At 49.0% G+C, this 20,335-nt stretch overlaps 1 protein-coding gene across 2 annotated transcripts in view; it reads right to left on the bottom strand.

Annotated features, from left to right (window-relative positions):
- LOC122388526 (putative mediator of RNA polymerase II transcription subunit 12) overlaps positions 1 to 20,335 on the bottom strand; it is an 87,733-nt gene that overhangs the window by 48,145 nt on the left and 19,253 nt on the right. The window contains exon 1 of one of the 2 annotated variants that reach the window (XM_043379710.1): positions 13,038 to 13,198. The exons of the other annotated variant lie outside the window; for it this stretch is intronic. The gene's annotated coding sequence lies outside the window, so the exon portion shown is untranslated. Of the gene's footprint in view, positions 1 to 13,037; positions 13,199 to 20,335 lie in introns of those variants that run through there. 2 annotated transcript variants of the gene reach the window in all.

Here is a 20,335-nt window from a genome sequence, read left to right on the forward strand (position 1 = left end):
TCCTCCAATAACTAATCACCGGTTCATTATGGTTTTATGACGCCTCTTCGTACTTTCCCTCATATGAGTGTTAAATGAGCTTTACGGACAATGCAATTCCAATAGATCGCTTCGAATACATTCATCCCGACCATATGGCTAGCGAGGCATGCCTCAGGGAGCATCTGCATCACTAGGCTCTTCAACCTAATGAACGAAACGGTAAACTGTTGCAAGCGGTATAGAATCCGGTGCAGACAGGGTGCACTCCGAAAACGTAGCCAACTTCATAAGGCTACGTTTATTTAATGTTCTTTCGGTTGCAGGTCAGAGATTCTCAGCAGCATGACAAGGCGCCAGCACCTTTTCCTCCCTCTCTCTCCCTCTCCCTCTCTCCAGCGCTCGTAGCAGCCCCATGTCACTCACCACTGACCCGGGGTCGTGTCGTCCCAGTCTCAGCACTCACCTGAAACACAAAGATAAACCTCGTCAAGAGACTGAGCCACGTGCCACAAAGATGTCCGCGGGATAATGTCACTCCCCGCTACCCCATGCGGCGACACAGCCCGGTAAGGCAGGGCGATGAGCGCTAAGGGCGATATAACAGCCGATATAACGGGCGATCGGACAGCTGGGCAGAAGGGCGATCATTCTTAGCGCTGGTAGTGTTGGACCAGCCGACTATGTTTTTAACTCAACACCACACCAGTCGATAAGGGATTGGTTTATTACATTTCATTGCAGCATTTGAAACATGTCATAACGTATCGGGGCGAAACAATGTGTCAATAGGTTGCATCATGACATCACAAACGCACAGTGCTAATGCACTTGGCTCGCGACAAGCTTCGTTCGGTAGGCTATCAGCAAATCGCACCTGCGCGCTTTCTATTTTTTTCTGGCCCTTCTCGATCATGTTTCTCTCTGCTTCCCTTCCTCTCTCGTTCTCTGCTTCCCTCTCCCCTCTCTCTCTCTCTCTCCTCCCTCTCTCTCTCTCTCTCTCTCTCTCTCTCTCTCTCTCTCTCTCTCTCTCTCTCTCTCTCTCTCTCTCTCTCTCTCTCTCTCTCTCTCTCTCTCTCTCTCTCCCTCGATCGCGATGCGCTGCGCAGATAGCCCGCAGTTCGTTGTGTATTCCGGCGACGCGCTCGGAGCCGTGAGGCCACAATGGTTCGTCTCCCGTTAATAGACAACAATGAGGGTCGACGTCGAGCGACCGTGCTGATTGAGCAACTGGCCAAGGTAAAGTGGACGGAGGTGAGGCGATTTGGCGGTACTGTACCGACCGGTACCGAGCCGGGACTACCAGGGACGGGAGAAAACGCGCAAAAAATAAATAGCAGAGGAACTGATAAACATCCTTGCAGGACTCTCTTGCCAAAACGTTGGGCTAGATATTTCTTATAAATAAACGGGCAAGGACATTTGTCATCTAAAACGTCCAAATCCCTTCTAATAAAAAATGCCTAAAATACATTAAAGCAGGCATCATCCGCTCCAAACATCCTTACAAACCTAGCTCTCGACATCCGCTCAATATACGATAATAGACGTACCTCACGCGCTAGGAGTGCACTCCTGCACGTGAACTGCATGAGGTGAAAAAGCTCACTATCCCACATCCCATCTCTACCATCCCGCTAAACACCAGTGACCTGACGCTTCTGTGCGTGCCATGTCTCTCACGGTACCAGGGGAAACATTCAGACTCGACCTCGAGGGCGGCACGTGGAAGACTCACTCCTGACAAACGACTGTCCAACACCGACACCGCCGCCAGTTCAAATAAACACAGACTGATAAAATCACGCCGCCGGGAAAGACAACCTGGTGAGACGGCGCACGTGAAACAAATAAACAGGCGGGCTAGTACGTTTTGGGGGCAAATCCTTGAATAAGACGTAGGGAATGGGGAAAATGACGGCGTTTCAAAATAGGTATTTAGGTTTTTAAAACCGAACACCAAAATACGCAAACAATATTCAGTACACAGAAGCAAAACGCTGCCTATTTCGAATAGTCACTAATTAAGTTCGCTGTCAGTTGTCGCCACAGAAAATATTTAAAAAAGATTAAAGAATTAACCCCAGTCATCTTCTGAGCAGTTGAATTCAGCACAAGCCATTAGGAAAGTGCGCGAAAAGATGAGCGGGAGGGAGATAGCGAGACAGAGCGAGGGACTATTGTTGGCCAAAATAACGACCAGTTGGCCCATCGGTCGCAGCTCTCTAGTCCTCAATCCCACTCAGCTCACAGAGTGGGTCAAAGCTCACTCTAGTCAAAAGACGGTGCCAAGGCCCTTCTGCCAGTTTTAACCGATCGAACCAAGCCGATTGAGCCACCATTCTGAGGAACGTGGGTCGAATATAAGAATAAGGTGGAACGTCATCAAAGGGATGAAATATGAATTGTCGTTTCTAGCTTTTGTTAATTTATTTACCCATGCATCTGGTTCAAGTATAAGCAAATTGATCCATCTCGACATCGTATCCCGTTCGAATGTACTTGATCTTCTCGCCTCGCATGAATCTGTCCTAACTTTTGGTTAGTAGCCAATGGCCATTGTGAACGCCCAGGACCTCCTAGATCTCACGACCACTTTACGACTCGTAAAAAGAGGACGTCCACCATTCTGACACCTCTCCCTTCAGCCCAAACCCAACGACACACCTCTGTGACCTGTGGGACCTCTGGCACAGGCCTGTGGCGCCTGGCTGGCGACCGGTTGACCAGAGAAACCCTGACGTGGTGATGTAACTCTGAGTCACGAGGTGGACGTGCTGTGAGTGACCAGCACGTAGCATCGGTATCGAACGACCACCGAGGCCTCGTCGCGGTGGAGTTGGGGCTGTATGCGTCACACAACGTTGGAGCGTGGAGGACTGGAACAGGACTGGGTCAGCTAGCGCGAAATGGTAGAGCTACCAACTTAAAGCTCTGCAAGTTCCAGGGAGTTTGGATGGTACGCAGTATGCGTGACACAACGTTTGGCCACACTGTGAAACAAGAAGCGACCAGGCGCCAGCGCCAGTGCCAGTGCCGGCGAGGTTGCAGCACGTTCCAAGAAGTCAGGCTAGCACGCAGTATGCGTGACACAACGCTCGATCATGCCTCACCGCAGAGAAGGATTTGGTGCCGACGTCATGTTAGCGTCCACACATGCGCCCACCGCATACAGACGCGATGGACGGTCATTGGTGAAGCTCGATGGACGGTCATTGGTGAACCTAAGTGTGAGAGAGTGGTGTTTAAAAGGTGTGAAGTCTGATGGAAGGGACATGTGACCAGTGACTCGGTGACTTAGATCGACACCAGACAAGAGACACCACGCCGGTACAGGTTTGGTTGTTGGATAAGTTTGAAGCGGCGTTTGTATGTGCAAGCTAAGTGGCGTGGCTGCAAATAAAAATGTTCAGAGATACGATAAGACTCGATGATGGCTATCTATTTTGTTGATTTAGGCTCCTTCTGTTCAATAAAACTATCACGAGTGATGGGATAAACGGAGCAATACAATGAGCTCAGGGCCTGAGGTGATAAGTTGGTTAGCACATCAAAGCATTTAGTAAAACACATTATAACTTTTCTTGCACCAGCCAAGTCCTTTCGGTACTTTGACACAGATAAAACACCTGTTCACTTTCATAAATAAATGAAATGAAATGAAAAAAAAAAACACAGCTGGTCACCAGAGGCGCGCTCAAAGCCCCGAATATCAACCACTCATCCTCGACCACTCCTTACTCATTCCTCAACCCCAAAGCATCGTAGCGCCAGTGTCACGTCCATCCATGACACAGCACCTGTCAGAGGTCAACGCGAGAAAGGAGCGATTGTCGCACGCTTGAAGGTGCTCGTCGGCATCCAGCATGCCAACATGGTCAAGTCGTAAAGGGGGCTGTGAAGGTTGGTTGTGAGACATGACTGAAGGGATGGCAGAGCTATAGCGAGGTGGTCGGAGCGTGGCATCAGAGCCACACGCGCGGTCAGGGCATTGTTGGAGGGGTAGGATGTGACCTCACGGGGTGAGGTGACTGGTGGAGTTGGGTTGATCAGAAGGGTAGGGCAAAAGTCACAATACAGGAGGCAAAACAGATGAGAGGATCTCGGATGCCATAAAGGGCCACTCATTAAGGAAGATTGGATGCACGGGTCCTGCGTGCCTATATTTTTTTAATGAAAATATGAAATATAATGTTTCTCACAAATAGTTGGGTCAATTTTATGAGATCTCACGCCAGGCCAGGTTTACTCATGTCTGAGACCACGAAACTCTTCCCCGACGTAAATTATGGGCCGAGCCGCGAGCGTTCCTTGAAAGATTACAGCGTCATGCAGCGACACCACCCTTCACGAATGCCCGCTCGTCCCGTGCATTCTTTTAGAGCACCCCCGAATGCCACAGCGACCCAAGACGCTACTCCGACGCCATCTAGCGCCCTCGTGCACAACTACTTTCTCCGCCGCTCCCCACACCGCTCCGGCTCCTCCGGACTTTGCAGTGGAGTGTTGGTGAATCCAGTCACGTCGCCACTGCGGTCCCTGTCGCCGCCTCAACGCTACGATCGCCAACCCTCGCTGCCGCCTGCCAGGTCGGCTTCCACTGTGCCATACGTCGGACACACGTCAACCCAACATGTCAGTCGAACCCGGCGTTACGTAGCGGTCACCGTAGGAAGCTAAGGGCACCAATCAAGGCCGTTAGCATCAATGGTGCAATATTCGACCTTCTTGTGACATGGTGGAAGACCCATTTGTTTCATGCATTGATTGCTTGACGCATTGATAAACTAACAGGCCGTCCACATAACCACAAACCAGGCTTGCTCTAGACAATGCCTAAAAAATCAGCCAACAGACGAAATACAGCGCCTGAATACTGAAACCCTCAAAGAAATGATAATCCAGATGACTATCTATATTTTCACATTCCAATCAACGTCAGTCAGATCCGAGACTTTGGCGGCTGGAACCGACGCCAAGTCGTGGGTGGATGGCGTCTTCCACGTCACGTCACGGCAGATTTACGGACGTGACGTCTCGTCTGAGCTGATGCCATCGCCTAAAAAAGTGATCATCAAAAGGTCTGTGCCGGATTCCGGCGTGAAAAATGATAAATAAGTCCTGTGCAAGCTGATCTAGTAAAAATATTCAGTGATCAGGATATAATATCTTTGAGCGCCGCACTGCAATGGGAGACCTGCATGTGCAAAGTAAAGTTGCACCTGCACCCTGCACGCATTACGCACACACGACAACCAGACACAAATGTCACCCATCGCTGCACTAAGTAGCTTCCTCTATTCAGGAACAATGGTACATCGCAACCGCCATTAACAAAATTCGTCCAGAATGTATGGGACGCATGCGATGCACGCTTCTAAGGACAACGCGATGGCCAACATTTCCTCCTACCGTCACATTGGCACGCGCACCCGAAGCATTTTATTACAAAGACCCAGTTTCACCAGCTAACCCCAGTCCTATGCGGTTTCAGGTTTGCACGGTGGACCGTGCGCCGGCCGCCGCCGCCGCGGCTCCTGCAGGACAATGCCAGAGGGGGGAGGACGAGGCTCCGCTCCTCGCTCTCTACCGAGGCCACAGGGAGGACCCCGAAATCCACTAGCCGCCCATAACGCCCGCCGAAGGTCCTGCGAGCCAGCGGCCAAACATAACTCCGGCGCCGGCCGCGGCGCGGCGCCACCTGTCGCCCGGTGATTCACGGGTGACGTCACAAGGTCCGTGACGTCATGCCAAGTGTGGGGACTGCCGACTGACTGAACAAGCAACAGGCATCGGCGGAAACTGCGCACATACCGGAGCAAGCCACAGAGAACGTTACTGAGTAAAAATTTCCATAACTTGCATGCAAAAGAGGGAAGAATGTTTATGAACAGAATCAGTGCAGCTTCAATTGCAAAAAAAAAACTAAAAAAAGACGTATTTAATTTTGAATGAATCGGGATTTCACCCACTGAAAATGCATGTTGTTGTCCATTACCTAAAAACCATAAAACTCAATTTCTATCACTTATTGGATGAAAATAAAATGCATCAATAATCATTACGTGCAACTTAATAAATCCAAAAAATCCGCTAAAGCAAGGCCTAATAAAAGAAAAGTGCATAGGACAGTGAAATGGAAGCTAATGAATCGCTACCCAGAAGCAACAGATGCCGAAGCAAAACTCCTTGGAACTTCGAAAGCTAAAAACACCTTTCCAAATGAAAGTTAAAAAAAAAAACACTATGAACCAAAGACAAAAAACTGTTTCTCACGATTGTTGTAAGAATAAAAATGGAAATTAATGCGTTGTCGTTTAAAAGAAATGATAGGTCATTTCCAGCACGGTGAAGGATGAAAGTCATTCACATTTACGAGTATCTCCAGCCACTTTACAGATAGCTTATCTTCATTCAAAGCCACGGAAATCTAGGAACTTTAGCAGATAAGATTGGAGGTCGAGGTGGCTATAGCGGTGTAAAATGAGAATAGAGTGTTTGTAGAATTAATAGCAATTGTGTACTCATTTTCATTGCACTAAAAAAAACAAAAAAACAAATATAAATGTTAAAGGTAGACTGCCACCTTTTTTCCACAAAACGGTTTTCACTAGAGCTGAGCCACCTATGTCCCAGACTGAAGTCGGTTTTCCGAAATTCGAACCCGTTTGCGAGAAATCGGAGACCAAAGTTCAGTTTGATGCCATTTTTTTAGTCCAAGAAAACCGACATCTCTACTGTTTATCGATAACTTTGAAACATTAATTTTCTTATCTTTTGGTAAATACATGTCAAAACTTTGATTGTTTCGAGATCAGAGAAGAATTTTGGAGTGTCAAAATAAAAGTTAAACTTATATATTCAGTAGTTCATTTTTTCCAAAAAAGTGTGGGAAATGGGGTTTAACATGGGCCAGACCCATTCCAAATGAGCCATGATTTTTAAATGTTTTACGAACTTAAATGCAAAATAAATTAAACATGGCCAATTTCTTATGAAATTATATATAAGTAAATCATAAAATACCTTACTTTTTCAAATAAAATGTAATAATCTTATGACCTTGAAGTCTAGTGATGTGTAGGTAAACATTGTCGCTAGACATTAACCGATTGATAATTGTATGATAATCGACATTTTTTCGCGATTCACGTGATGATACTTTGTCAGGTGAATTCTAAAATTTTGTTTTGTCCAGGGAATAAATCATAGGCCGATCTGAGAAAACTTTTTGAAGGTGGCAGTCTTCCTTTAAGCGCGGTGCATTTCTTTGAAATGAAGCGTCAAGACAAACGTGACTAAGTGAAATATCATGGTTCCTGTTAAACAAGACGGAACGGCATACTTCAAACCCTAGATTGGCTATCGCGTTTGATCGGATATCGCCGAGCCGTTGGTAAACATTACAATCCGTGCGTGGGGCTACATTTACAAGTCTGAGTTCGCTAGCCAGGCTCGTGAAGGGCACTGCCACGACCCTCAGAAACGGCCGATTCCATACTCATGACCACTAAAAGTCGGAAAAGGTGCCGCTGCTAGTATGGGCTAGTACATCTATCATGCTCCGATCAGCACACTTAGTGATCAGCAGTTTCGTCAGCCTTCAGTTCAGGACAGGGCTGCGGAGTCGGAGTCGGAGTCGGAGTCGGTCGGAGTCGACAGTTGTGACCGGAGTCGGAGTCGGAGTCGATTTTAGAAACCCGAGCCGGAGTCGGAGTCGGAGTCACCGAAAATCTGTCGACTCCGCAGCCCTGCTAGGTCTGCGGAGTCGGAGTCGGGAGTTGGAGTCGGTCGGAGTCGACAATTCTGCCCGGAGTCGGAGTCGGAGTCGGAGCTGGTTTTTGAAAGTCGGAGTCAGAGTCGGAGTCGGAGTCGCCGTAAATCCATCGACTCCGCAGCCCTGGTTCAGGATAACTAACAAATAAATTTGGAGAAAATAATTTAGTTGGAAAACAGCAACTATGCGACCAGACTCTTGCAGTGTCCGAATTCCCCACAAATGGTTACGCAGGCGGGAACAGTTTGTAGGACCCACCAAACATTGTCCCGCCCCAGGTCCCCAGCTATCACCCTCCATCACCGCATCCGATAACACGGGCAAGATAACAGGGGCGTGGACGACCGCTAACACCCACGGAGTACGACCTCTCGCGCCGTACTGCTAGCCCGAGCTTCCTGTCTTTCTTTTTACGTTTAGACAGTTCATTAGATGGAGAGATGAGCTCCAGTTTTCTTAAAATAGCTCTATGGAGCTTAAACACACATGGAGTTCATCATTAGAAATCGAGATTATGATTCTGAGAAATGTAGAAGATTATGAGACCGACGGATGTATCCCATCAAAGTATCGAGTCACTAGTTAAACAAGCACTGCTTGGTATATGCTCTGGACCCGTCAATGCATAAACTCGGTGTACAGATGTCTATGACTCAAACTATTACAAAATTTGAAGAAAAGCAATTGACGATCTCCTCGAATCAGCAGATCCACGCTGTCACTGGTAACTCAAATGACGTCCACCTCCATCTGCTTCAATGACATCATTTCTGATTAAAACGCACCGATCACACCACATTGACGTGTGAGCGATACCAGACTGCAAACTCTCGGCCGCGCCGGCCGGTTGGACGACCTTACAGGGGTACCGGTTGCGTGTTCGGTAGAGTTCAGTTACTATCCGGGATGGGGAGCACTAGATCCGGGTACTGGGGTGCATCGAACGGCCGATGGATGTCAAGACAGACTGACAGCCCCTACTGGCGCCATGTTCAGGGGACGGGGAAGACTGCAGAGGGCAGCGATGGGAGATACACGAATCATGTCACAAATGGTTCAGTCTTAGTGGTAGGTGTTCATGTTTATTGAAATGGCGAGTGGTGGGGAGAGAAGATCGAAATCCTGTGTTCTAAGCGGCTGAAGTAGGTTTATATAAAAAGTTGTTTACATTCGAAGCAAGGCAGAACAAACATGAGGGCTCGGGTAAGGAACAATAACGCTCCAGTAATAGTTCAGCCATGCTTCAAAACATACGGTTTAGGTACGATGCTCTCGGCAGTTGGCCCAAATCTTGTCTTCTAATCGCATATCACTATTCACTTTCATCCTTACTAAAGCCGACTGTAGCTTCCCAAAGAGCGAGAGCAGTGGCCGATGAACCTCAGCGACGATCAGATCAGCTGATGAAGTACGGATACATCCCACTTTCTGGTCATGGCCTGTCCGACCCCCTAGAGCTCAGATGAGAGCGAAATAGCAATGACGGCACCAGCAGAAATGAACATAAAAAAAGCGACGTCGAAGCGTAAGTCGAACGCGAGGATCTACCGATGATTCACGCGATATTAGTCTTTTCAGGATAGCCATGTAGGAAGGCATTAAAGCACCTTCCAAATAATCAACTCTGAAAAAGCGAAACAAGTATGAAGCTTCAGACAACGATCAACAATCAACGATAAAGCGACGAAGCTTTCAGCAGAGTGGAATTCAACCGAAACAAAAGCACATAGGTACGAAGCTGTTGCAACATGGATAAATCACCATACTCCAACACCATGCCATTATGGACACATAAATATAGCCCCAGACGCCTGGCCCGCCTATGCACAGTGCCAGAATAAGCAAGCGACCGAATCGGTGGGTTCTCGACTAAATTATACCAGAAGGAAAGTCACTAATGCTCCGGTTTAGATGAATGTTATTAATTATCAAAGCTGATGTAGCTACATGATCTCCTGCAGCGAGCCTCAGCCAACCTTATGAAATCCAAAATATTTGTAACGATGAATTATGTCGTCAAGTGTAACATCAAAATCAGGACCTTATTAAATTGACTGACCGGGCAATAACGTAGAAGTTTGATTGGGTTTGTAAAAGACGATCCTCAGCAATCATTGCAAACACCAATTCTGACAGTTGTTTATGACGCGTTACAGCACCTCAACAGCTATTGGTGTCGTCACAACTGAGCTGCACCAGATCCCCAGAGCAGGATGGTGATCAGCACCAGCACAAACACACAAACACGATCAACACCACAAACACAAACAGGATCAGCACCACAAACACACGGATAGCAACACCGCATGCCAGAGCGCCGACACGCTGCCAGAATCATAACAACAAAACCAATCCGGTAGCACGCCCAGATGAGAGCGTTCGGGGTGGCCAGAGAACAAAAATTCGTCACCAGGTATGTCTAATCAGCATGAAACGCCGCCAGAATCATAACAACAAAACCAATCCGGAGTCCGGTCCAGTAGAGGAAGCTCGGTGTCGTCAAAGAGCAAGAATTAACTGACCAAATAGCGCAAAACTTTGAATTGGATGAACCGGTGACTTCGGAAGACATAGAAGGAAGTTTGTGACACTTGGCAACACGTTCAAGGCTTCGTCATCGTAACTATTAATTCATCGAAAGTTGTGACTCATGTGGCTTTCTTCTTCTCACCCTACCATAGAACAGCACAAAGGTCATGCTTTCCCTGCAGACCACTCTGAGCGCCAACCCATCCAGCACCCATGCAAGCTGTATGCTATTTGGCGCGCGGCCGCACGGCCGACCGGGCGCCTGCTCGGCTCCCAGGGGACGGGGACGGGGGGAGAGGGGTAGCCTGGACGGACACCGCCGGCCCCGGCGGCCCGGCGGCAGTGGTGAGGGATGCTTTGGAGCACGCCGAGTAGTACCCGTCAGACCGGTCCACCGCGGCGTACTGGCGGCACGCCCACGGCCGTGCACGGCTGGAGGGCCGCGGACGGCCATGGAAGCGGCCGCCCGCCGCGGGTAGGGTTTGGGTGCCACGGGCGGGCTGTCGCGTGCAAGGGTTTGGGTGCCACGGGCGCCGGACGCGGGAAGGGCTTGGGTGCCACGGGCGCCGGCCGTGGGTAGGGTTTGGGTGCCACGGGCCGCCTCGGGAAGGGTTTGGGTGTCACGGGTCGACCGCAGTGTGCAGGGTTTGGGTGCCACGGGCGGCCGCCGCGGGTAGGGTTTGGGTGCCACGGGTCGACCGCAGTGTGCAGGGTTTGGGTGCCACGCTTGGTCATGGAAGCCAGCGCCGGCCCCGTGTAGGATTTACGAACCACAAAAAAACGGTTGGTGTACTGTAGAGAAGGGGCAATGAGGCAGCACTGGTGCACCCTGCCGGTCGGATGGACCAGTGGGTCGACAAGGCCGCCGTGGTAACAGATTTCCCCTGGCGGCCGGCTGCTACATGAACCAGTAAACATCCATGTCAGTTTAGCCTTCTGCCGTCGACAGGCTATATCAGCCGGCAAGACAGCAGCGCCATGGTGGCAATGTCTTCAATGAAAACGATCGAATATTGGACTAGTAAGCCAGAAGCCTAGACTTTCAGCCGGCTCCCAGCCATACCAACGAGCAAGACGTTTCCGTGGCAACAGCGTCTCAACGCCCTCGACGCAAACGATCGACAACTAGCTAGACCACCATCCCCCATGGCTAGTAGCAACGCAGCCTTCCGTCAGCAGTCAGCAAGACACCGGGTAGCACCGCCTTCTCTCCACACGTCTCCCAGCAGCCGTCCAGACGGGTTTCCCGTCATACTGAGCAGAAGCACCGCAGGTCGGATACGAACCGGAAGCGGACACAAGTCTGTCACCAGCACTGCGCCCAACCAACCGCAGGAGGGCGGGGAAAAGTACGAAATTCCGGACCTAACATCGTTACAAAAACACTGAAAGTGCCGGCGCACAACGATTTTTCAATCAAAACCACTGTTCCTATAAAAGGCAAGCCTGAAAGCCACACTTTTAATGATCAATACAAAGGCCCCATCCTCAATAATAAAAACCTGCCCCAATTTAGACCAGTCTCAACTCCTACTGGTCCCCTACTTAAAATGTGTCAGTTCTCAACATACAATCGTTGTAAAGGCATTGAAAATAAAAACAATATTTGTTTGTAAGGCATGGTAGCTATAGAGCACCACAACCATTCTCAAATTCAATGGTAGTGCTGAAATGGTTAATTTCAGAGTGTGAACACATTTTCCTTACCTACCATATAGTGTTAAAATAGGATTTATATCAAAATGCTGTAATTTTTGGTAGATCTAACTCAGTCTCTACCCGGCCCAAGTAAAACCACAACGAAGGGATTTTGTTTTTAAATCTAGGCTGATTATGCAAATAAATTCTTATTAATTGTGCTGTAAAAGGCATCTAGCACTGAAAATGCAGACATGTAGGTATAAAAATAAAGTGACAAAACACAAGTTATATAAGTAGGTACTTCTTCCAGAAAACTTACAGTCCAACAGTCCAAACAGTAGACTCGGAGACCCTCATGTGACATTGAATTGAATTGAATTGAAAGCATTATCATTGAATAGATGATTTTTACATTGAATACAACTTGTATAACATTAAAGCAAATACAAATTTAAAAAATGAATTGTGGCCTTCAGTAGGTATCGGGAGATTTATAAGGTGCTGTGAGACGAATCTATTTCAAGGTCATTGTGGTTTATTTGTTATAGAGTTCCCCTAAGATGTAGAAGCACATTCAGCATACAAATAATTAAAAATACCTTTGTTATCATCAGCATGCTATCAGCCAAAATTGCATGCCTTTTGCTATCCTCCAAAATTCAAATTCATCATACCCAATGTTCGTTTTCCACCGTTCATTTGCCCAGCCATTTTACGCTTCGATAAAAATGGCATCATTTGCAGCTCTGAATTAATTTGTACATTTTCAAAGAGTGAATTAATTTCAACCAGATTATATCAGAGCTAAGAAGACTTGTCAAATGAAATTGGGTTGGGCTCCATTTGCTTGAACTTGCAACTTTGAAGCACTTGGCTTTGTTGCTGTCTAAAGGTAGCCTGCAATGCAGACATTTCCCTTCCTGACCATCATCAGACTGATGTGCATCCATGTATGCGATAGTATTTCATGTAAAAAATAAAGTTAATTATCATAAAGGGTTTGATCATTCAATGGATGAGCATGAGGAAGGTCAATACCAATGCGTCACAAATGAATCACTCTGACGTCACGGCATCACCTGCTCGTTCTACGCGGATGTTCGTTGCTTACCTGATGTGCAGAGACGTTTCAATCCAAAAATTAATGCCCTCGCAGTGTTAGACACCCGCTTGACACTACAAATCACATAAATCACACACCAATACGCACAAACCGATCGCACACACCTCCGCACCTCCCTTCCGTTGTTTACGTCTCCATCCCAACGGCTTTTGTGTGGATGAAGCTCCATAAATCCTCTAATATGGTAGCGTTTTCCCTTCCTGCAGCAGGAACCCTTCATGAGGGCGTACGATGATATGTGTTGAATGTTGATGTCTGTGCAAGGCTCACACCCTTTTTTCACCATTCAAAATTGGCTCAGATTCCCAAGTTATAAGTTTAACTGACTCTCTACCTGTACCTCAATCCATTTCATTTGGTTTACTGCGCTGGTCGCAAAGGATTTCAGCCGTGGCAGAGACCATATAGCGCCATCTACATAGGTAGTTCTTCTCGGAGTCCGCCAGGTACCGCCACAATACGGTACGTAAACTGACCGCGGAGTACCGAGTTATGGATAATGCAGTCTGGGATAATATGATCAATTGATCACTGAAACTTGAGAGGCTCCATTACCAACCAATAATGCCCTTCCCGCTTAACCCTTTCTTTGAACCATCAACCGCCCAAAAATATATGTAAGCCGTAAGCCTTTGTGCAGGGTGGAACCCATGGGGGTTGTGAGGCAATAATGCCCTCCCCTTCAAACGTTTGTGGCCCAGAATGAGATCCAAGACTCATATTATCATAAAACTAATGACCTTTGTCATCTTTGTCGTCCCCCACGCTCAGCCCACTCATTGACCCCGAACACAGGAACAGAGTAAATGTGTACCTACCTCTTACAAACGGATTACAATGGAAAGCGAATAGGAAAATCCGTTCCTGATACCAGATACTTATTTACTTACTCATGTATTTGGGGCCCATAACTCTTCTGGTCATTCATGAGTCGACAACTTTTTGGTCGCTCTTCCCCATCTTTACTCCTCTGAGCTGAAGAACACGGAATGGAACTATCAGCCATTAATTATCCCGGCGCCCGCAGCGTCAGGCCGTTGACCCCAGGCAGCGGTGTGCGGACTGTCGGCTGCACCATGGCTGCTTCGCCATGTGCGGGTGTCAGCTGCCAGCTGTCAGGTGTGAACTGTCAGCTGACAGCTGCCCGAGCAGCCGCCGCCCGAGCCCGACCAGCTGTCACCTGACAGCAGTGAGCGGTCGTTTGAAGGCGTTAGAGAACTGCACCTGGTGCGTTACTGACACTCATGAGATGGGAACGGTGTCCTCAGGGAGCAGAGGAGAGGTGGCGGGGAACGCCGAAGAATGTGGCAGCCGTAGAGGTGGCATTAGAAAACAGTGGAGGTAGCACATGGCGAGGTATGGGACGGCTCCTGCCCTCAGTTTTCAGGGAGCAGTTGAAAGTAGCACGAGGGCAAGAGATGGGATGGGGTTGGGGACTGTCCTACTCCTAGTCATTTCCCAGGGGCCGGGGAGCAGTTCCAAAGGAGCAATTAGACGGGGCGGAGTTACCGTCGTTTCAGGTCCTGAGTGAGCTCAGTAGACTGAAGGAGGGTTATGAGTGAATCGAGTGATGAGTCATTAAGCGAGATAAATTTTTACTTTTACTAGGAAACGAGGAACGAGACGGGGAGCACTCTCTTTTGGGTCGGATTGCTGGAATGAAGCGCATGGAACGCGTATAAAATACAGATAGTGAAGCGGCTAAGAGCATGACTAAGGCTAATTGCTTCGTTTGGTTAGTCTGTTTTTTTTTTTTTTTTGTTTTTTATAAGGCCCTTTTACCGATTATGGATGCTGATTCTGTCGTGAATTGTTGTAGCAGGATTTGGCAAAATATATCATACTCGGCCGACAAAATAATACAAGTGCATGCGTACTGTCTTTCTGTGCCTTGGCACCATTCAACACACCCCTACCCCATTAGTTGGTAAAAAGCACGCACCTAATTCACGAATAACCGCGTCTTGCCTCCTTCCGTATACACATCCCACGGTGGAATGGTAACAATGTTGTTGACCTAGCACGATTCACTGCAAAACGGCCCGTTAGCGCAGCCACCCAACAAAACGTGTCCCACAAAAAGCACGCAGTCAACAGGCGCGTCTCGCGTCGGTGCCAGGTGGGGGTGGGCGGTGCCTGAGGAAGCGCCTGAGGCGGTGGGGAGGTCGGGGGGGGGGATGCGCGCGCCTGCACCGGCTTACCACGCCGGTTTTCCAGCAGTCGACGGGAAGTGTTCGTTTAGGGTGAACAGATGCAGAGGAGATGACACGGGTCACGAGGTGAAAGGGTTATGTGAGACATCATGGCATTTATAGCTGCTGGGGACTGCGGAGTGCGGACCTTGAGCCTTGAAAAGACAAGGCTGAGACCTTGAGGCATAGAGCGAAAAGAGTGTGAAAGCTTATCCAGGCTTCCAAAACTGTTTGTGTGTGGCATAAAACCTTATCGACTTATCAACTTATCAACAGACAGTTTGATGTTATCCATCACTTGCTAAATGGACAAGTGATTCGGGTTCTTTGCAAACAAATCTAAGATGTGTTTGCAACACATCTGTCCTCAATGTGTCGTCTCAGTAAGTGTCTGGGCCCTCCAAGCGTGCCTCAACTCCTGGCCACAATGTTCCTCTCAAACACTGCATCCTAATGTTCCTCATCGCCTGTTCTCTTAGGCACTGTCCTCACATCTTGTCCTCAATGCGTCCTCCAAGACCTCATCTCCTATGGTTCTGATGTCCTTTTAGCTTCCCTAATCGCCACGCCATGTGTGGATCGCCCATGATTGTAAACACATACATACATACATACTTGTCCTAATTTCTTCCTCTCAGCCTCAGCATTCCTCACCACCTGTCCTCTTAGACCCTGTGTCCTCCACTGCCCTCAATGCGTCCTCCTGGCGCTCCTCACCACCTGCCCCGTCCTCCCGGAGCTCAGCTTCATCTTTGTCCTCCTAGATACTGTGTCCTGCACACCTCGTCCTCAACACGTCCTCCCAGCGCTCCTCGCCACCTGCCCCGTCCTCCCGACGCTCGGCACCCAGACAGCGGGGGCGGGCATTGTTTTACTGAGTCGAGAACACGGGCACAGCCTCCGCCCTGGATCCCTGCCATGCACAATGTTTACATAGACTCGCCTAGACGGAGGCTCGCCAGGGGCGGGGGGAGGGGGCGAGGGGGCGGTGACTACAGGTGCATCGAGTCCGCCAAGAGACACTGTGACTGACATCATGAAGGGCAGCGGTGCGTTGGTGAAGAGTGAGGAGGATATAAGTTAGAGGAGAGAGTATGGGAGGACAACAAACCATGGAGATCTGCGGAGTGGCTAGCTAGAGCCTAGAGGGGCAGAGCAATGGCCTCAAATCGAGACGTGGCGGGTAGGTGGAAGTGCAAATGCATCACGATAAATCATGACTGGAATCCGTTGTCTCATTCGTGAATGAATAAACCAGTATAGCGCCTTTTGGGGCGACTAACGGAGCGAGCGAGGGGATGAGTCTTGCACGTGCGAAATTTCGAGGGGGTACCTCCAACTGACTTGTGCACGGCACCCTACTGACCGGTTTCTAGCGATGTGCCAAATTTGAGCACAATCGGCCCAGCCGTTCTCGAGATCTGGGAGAGGCACCCTGCACGTGCGCACGTGCAAAATGGGTCCCAACTGACTTGTGCACGGCACCCTACTAACTGGTCCCTAACCGTGTACCAAATTTGAGCGCCATCGGTCCAGCCGTTCTCGAGATCTGGAAACGACCCCTGCACGTGCGCACGTGCAGCAGCACCCCAACTCTGGCACATGGATATGCAGTGCCTAGTGGGTGCCTACCTACATGCCAACTTTCAGCGAAATCGGCCAAGTAGTTACCGAGATATTGCAACAATTACAAAAGTGACACCTCTTGGTTTTGCACGTGGCATGTGCATAAGGGGTCACCCACATGCATCGGGAATAGTGCAATACTTGGTAGAAGGAATGAAGCTACCCTACAAAAATTACCGCATGTAAGTCGGTCAAGTGGTTGCTGAGATATAAGCCTCGCAAAAGCGTGACCACGGCCGGCCGGCCGGCCGGCCGCTCATACTCAGAAATTTCCGTTAATCTAAGGAAAGACTACGCTCGCTTCGCTCGCTCCGTAACAACTCAAATGTTTTATAGCTTAGTGATTAAATTGCAATGAAAAGATCTTAGACGTAAGTTTCCACCATGACCACGTGTGTGGGTGGAGCCATGCCCGTTATTGCATCACTTTTTCACTGAGCTGAACGCTGCCAATAGGGGAGCGGGAGGGGGTCTGACGGCTCTGTATGTAGCCTTCAGCTCTGATAGTTTGGTCAGCTGCTGACCAGCTACATCCTGGCGGCCAAATTTCGCTTATATTGCATTAAATATTTACCGTCGCCACCGTCACTTTCAGTCCACGGTTCATTCACATCTTCAACATCACCAACGTCTACGACGTTATTACACCTACGTCACATCACCCATGTCGAGAGCACGTGTGACACTCCCTCGAAGGAACAATAGAGACACCCGAAAACAAACCATCCGCACTTCAACGCACTCCCTCGAGCATACAAACAGGCCCACACGCAAAAACGTCCCGCAGGCGACTTCAGAGCGAGGCCAAAACGGCACATGTGCTCTGCGAAATCAGCCAGACTTGCTTAGGCAAAAAGTGTGCTGGAGAAAAAGGTTGAAGTGACAGGTCGGTGGCGCGTCGTGTGCGCTGGTGACGGCCTTGATCACGCTCCAGTTGGGACGTTTTTTGTCCCGTGTCTCCGATCCAACCGGAAGTGAGGCTAATGTGGGTCCAAGATGATTCCAAGATGGGATGGTTGCTCGATAGATATGTGCATTTTGTAAGAATGTTGAAATAAATCAATCGTTAGACTATTTGACCTCGGTATAAGAAGGCCAAACGTTAGAAAAGTAGCAAGTCTGTCTCCAAAGATTTTCCCTAAACATTTTAATGCTGATTTACACATCGACGAACCGTAAAAAGTGTGAATTAGAGGCGCTGGAAAATTCCGCCAACTGCCACCGGCACTTCAATGGGTCGATTTCAACCAAACACGTTTCCGCCCAGCCCCGCACCCCAGGGCACCACCTTTACCTCCCACCTGGTCTCCAGCACCAGCTAGGGACCAACCAGCCTACTGTTTACACCGGGGGCGGCCTTGGGTCGCGGGTAGCACCTGGCTGCATCAGCTCCATGTAAACTGTGACCGCGCCGCCATCGTCACCACGAGGCAGACACGGCGCGGCTGCGGCCGACGCGGCGCGGCTCGGAGTCACGCTGAGTCAAAACCGCGTCAGCTGGGGAGGGTTGAGTCACGAGGGGAGGAAGAGAGAGGGAACACGTGGAGACGGAGATAAGTCACGGGCATGAACATCGACGCCTCCCATGACCAGTTTCTCTTCTTATGAAGAATCATCTGTCACCCTCTCCCATTCGCAAAAAAAAAACTTTATCATCGAGGAACTACGATCGTTTATGAGTGGCCAGTTGAACCAGCTTCGAGAAATTGCAAGTCTTGTTAGATCCCAATTCGATTGAGACCAGGGTATGCATTTTTAAGAATTCGTCAGCAAAGTGCTACTTCATTTCTCAGTCATCTATTTCAATAAATTTCTTATGTCGCCTCGTTCCATAAATGCTTCTTGTACATCATCTGCAAAATTTGAACAATTGAAATCAAAGGGAAAATGCATAGTAAGGCGGGAAGCATAAAGGGGAGAAGAAATGTCTCGAAGCCGTGAATTCTCGGCCTTCAACTCAACTTGACTGACAGCAACATCTCAACCTGTCCGAAGCCCAGCTTCGGTTGTAAGAATGACTCTTGCAATACGCAAGACCAGTGTTTTCTGGCATTTCTTTGCAAAAACATCATTGAGCCGTCTTGTCCAGAATCAGAAGCCCATTGCCGCACACCGCAGAAGCATCTCATTCTGTCACAAATGGAACAACAGGCCTCGTTGTTGTGTGCTGTCAAGTCTCGACCAGCAGCCAGCATGTAGCCCTTGATAGATCTCGAGGCAAGATTGACGCGAGAAAAGTATGTGTTGAAATTACGAAGCCGGGAGCGTGGCAGTGGGATCAGCAGTATGCTGCACTGGATTCAACAGTGTGCTTCTTGGATCAACAGTAGAGTTTTCAATCACAAATTGACAATTTGCTATTCCTTGATACCAAAGTCATATCAGCCTCTGCAGAGTTTTTCTTTAACTTCCAAAGCTGGCTCGTTTATCCCTATTTTCCCAATGTGTTATTGGTACTCTTTGCTTTGTTTCAAGTTTCCGGGTTTCCACTGATCTGAAATTGAAATTACAAATCAGAGCAATCGCTTTGAAAATCAGCCGGAAGGACCCCATGCGAATTGCCGTATCGGGCTCTCCGGCGCGGCGGTTCTATGCCTGCGCTGGCAGGCAACCCGCCGTGCCGGCGTGTAGTGCGGGTTGCCTACCCCGTCAGGCGCGCCAGCCGCTATACGCTGGAGACTGCGACGCTAGCTCGGTGTGAACGAGTGACTCTTGCCGGCGGCTGCTTGGTCATGTAAATGACAATCGTCCAGAGCCGTTCATGCTATAATAGCAAAAACATTTATTTAAAATATTTATCAGTACTTTTAGGTGGATTACCTAAAACAAGGCATAGTTTTTAGCTTTATTTTCGTAACTAAAACTTGCTCAACGAAGATGTCATGTCATGGACTTGACTGTGCTTAGGAACATGTTTTTTATTTATCTGAATTCTTATTCCGTATACAGACTGTGAGCTGTGCTTTCTCTAGAGCAAAGTGTCTGAGAAAGCGCTCCTCTCCCGAGTTAGCCGGCATGTCTCTTTTTTTTTTTGTCTCACAACCACGCCCTTGTTTCCTCCTTGATTCAGACATGTGTCATAACCCCCCCCCCCCCCCTCATCATCCCACCAGCCTATGGCGCCGAGTCTACTCATCTGTGTGGTGGGGGGGGGAGGGGGGAGCACCACCCGTCACCATGGTGCGCCACGATATGTCGGCTGCGCCAAGTCTGTCTCTCTGCCACCCCGGCGCCTCTGGCCCATTTGGTCCGCTCTCCGGCCTGAAAGGTATGGCACGCCAGAGGCGACGCCAGGAGGGCACGAGGGTGGGACGGTGCAGGGGTGAACTTTGCGGTCTTGGCGGCGCACGGGCGCGTTCACGATGGGTCAATGGCAGCTCTCGGACATTATCATTATCGTATCTGTCCTTATTCCCGATGAGTTTGACGGTGTATGGTGGGTTAGATAAAAGTGAATAAGTATAGTTT

The sequence above is a fragment of the Amphibalanus amphitrite genome, unplaced genomic scaffold, assembly GCF_019059575.1.
Source record: "Amphibalanus amphitrite isolate SeventyFive unplaced genomic scaffold, NRLGWU_Aamphi_draft 000326F_arrow, whole genome shotgun sequence".
Lineage (NCBI taxonomy): Eukaryota > Metazoa > Arthropoda > Thecostraca > Balanomorpha > Balanidae > Amphibalanus > Amphibalanus amphitrite.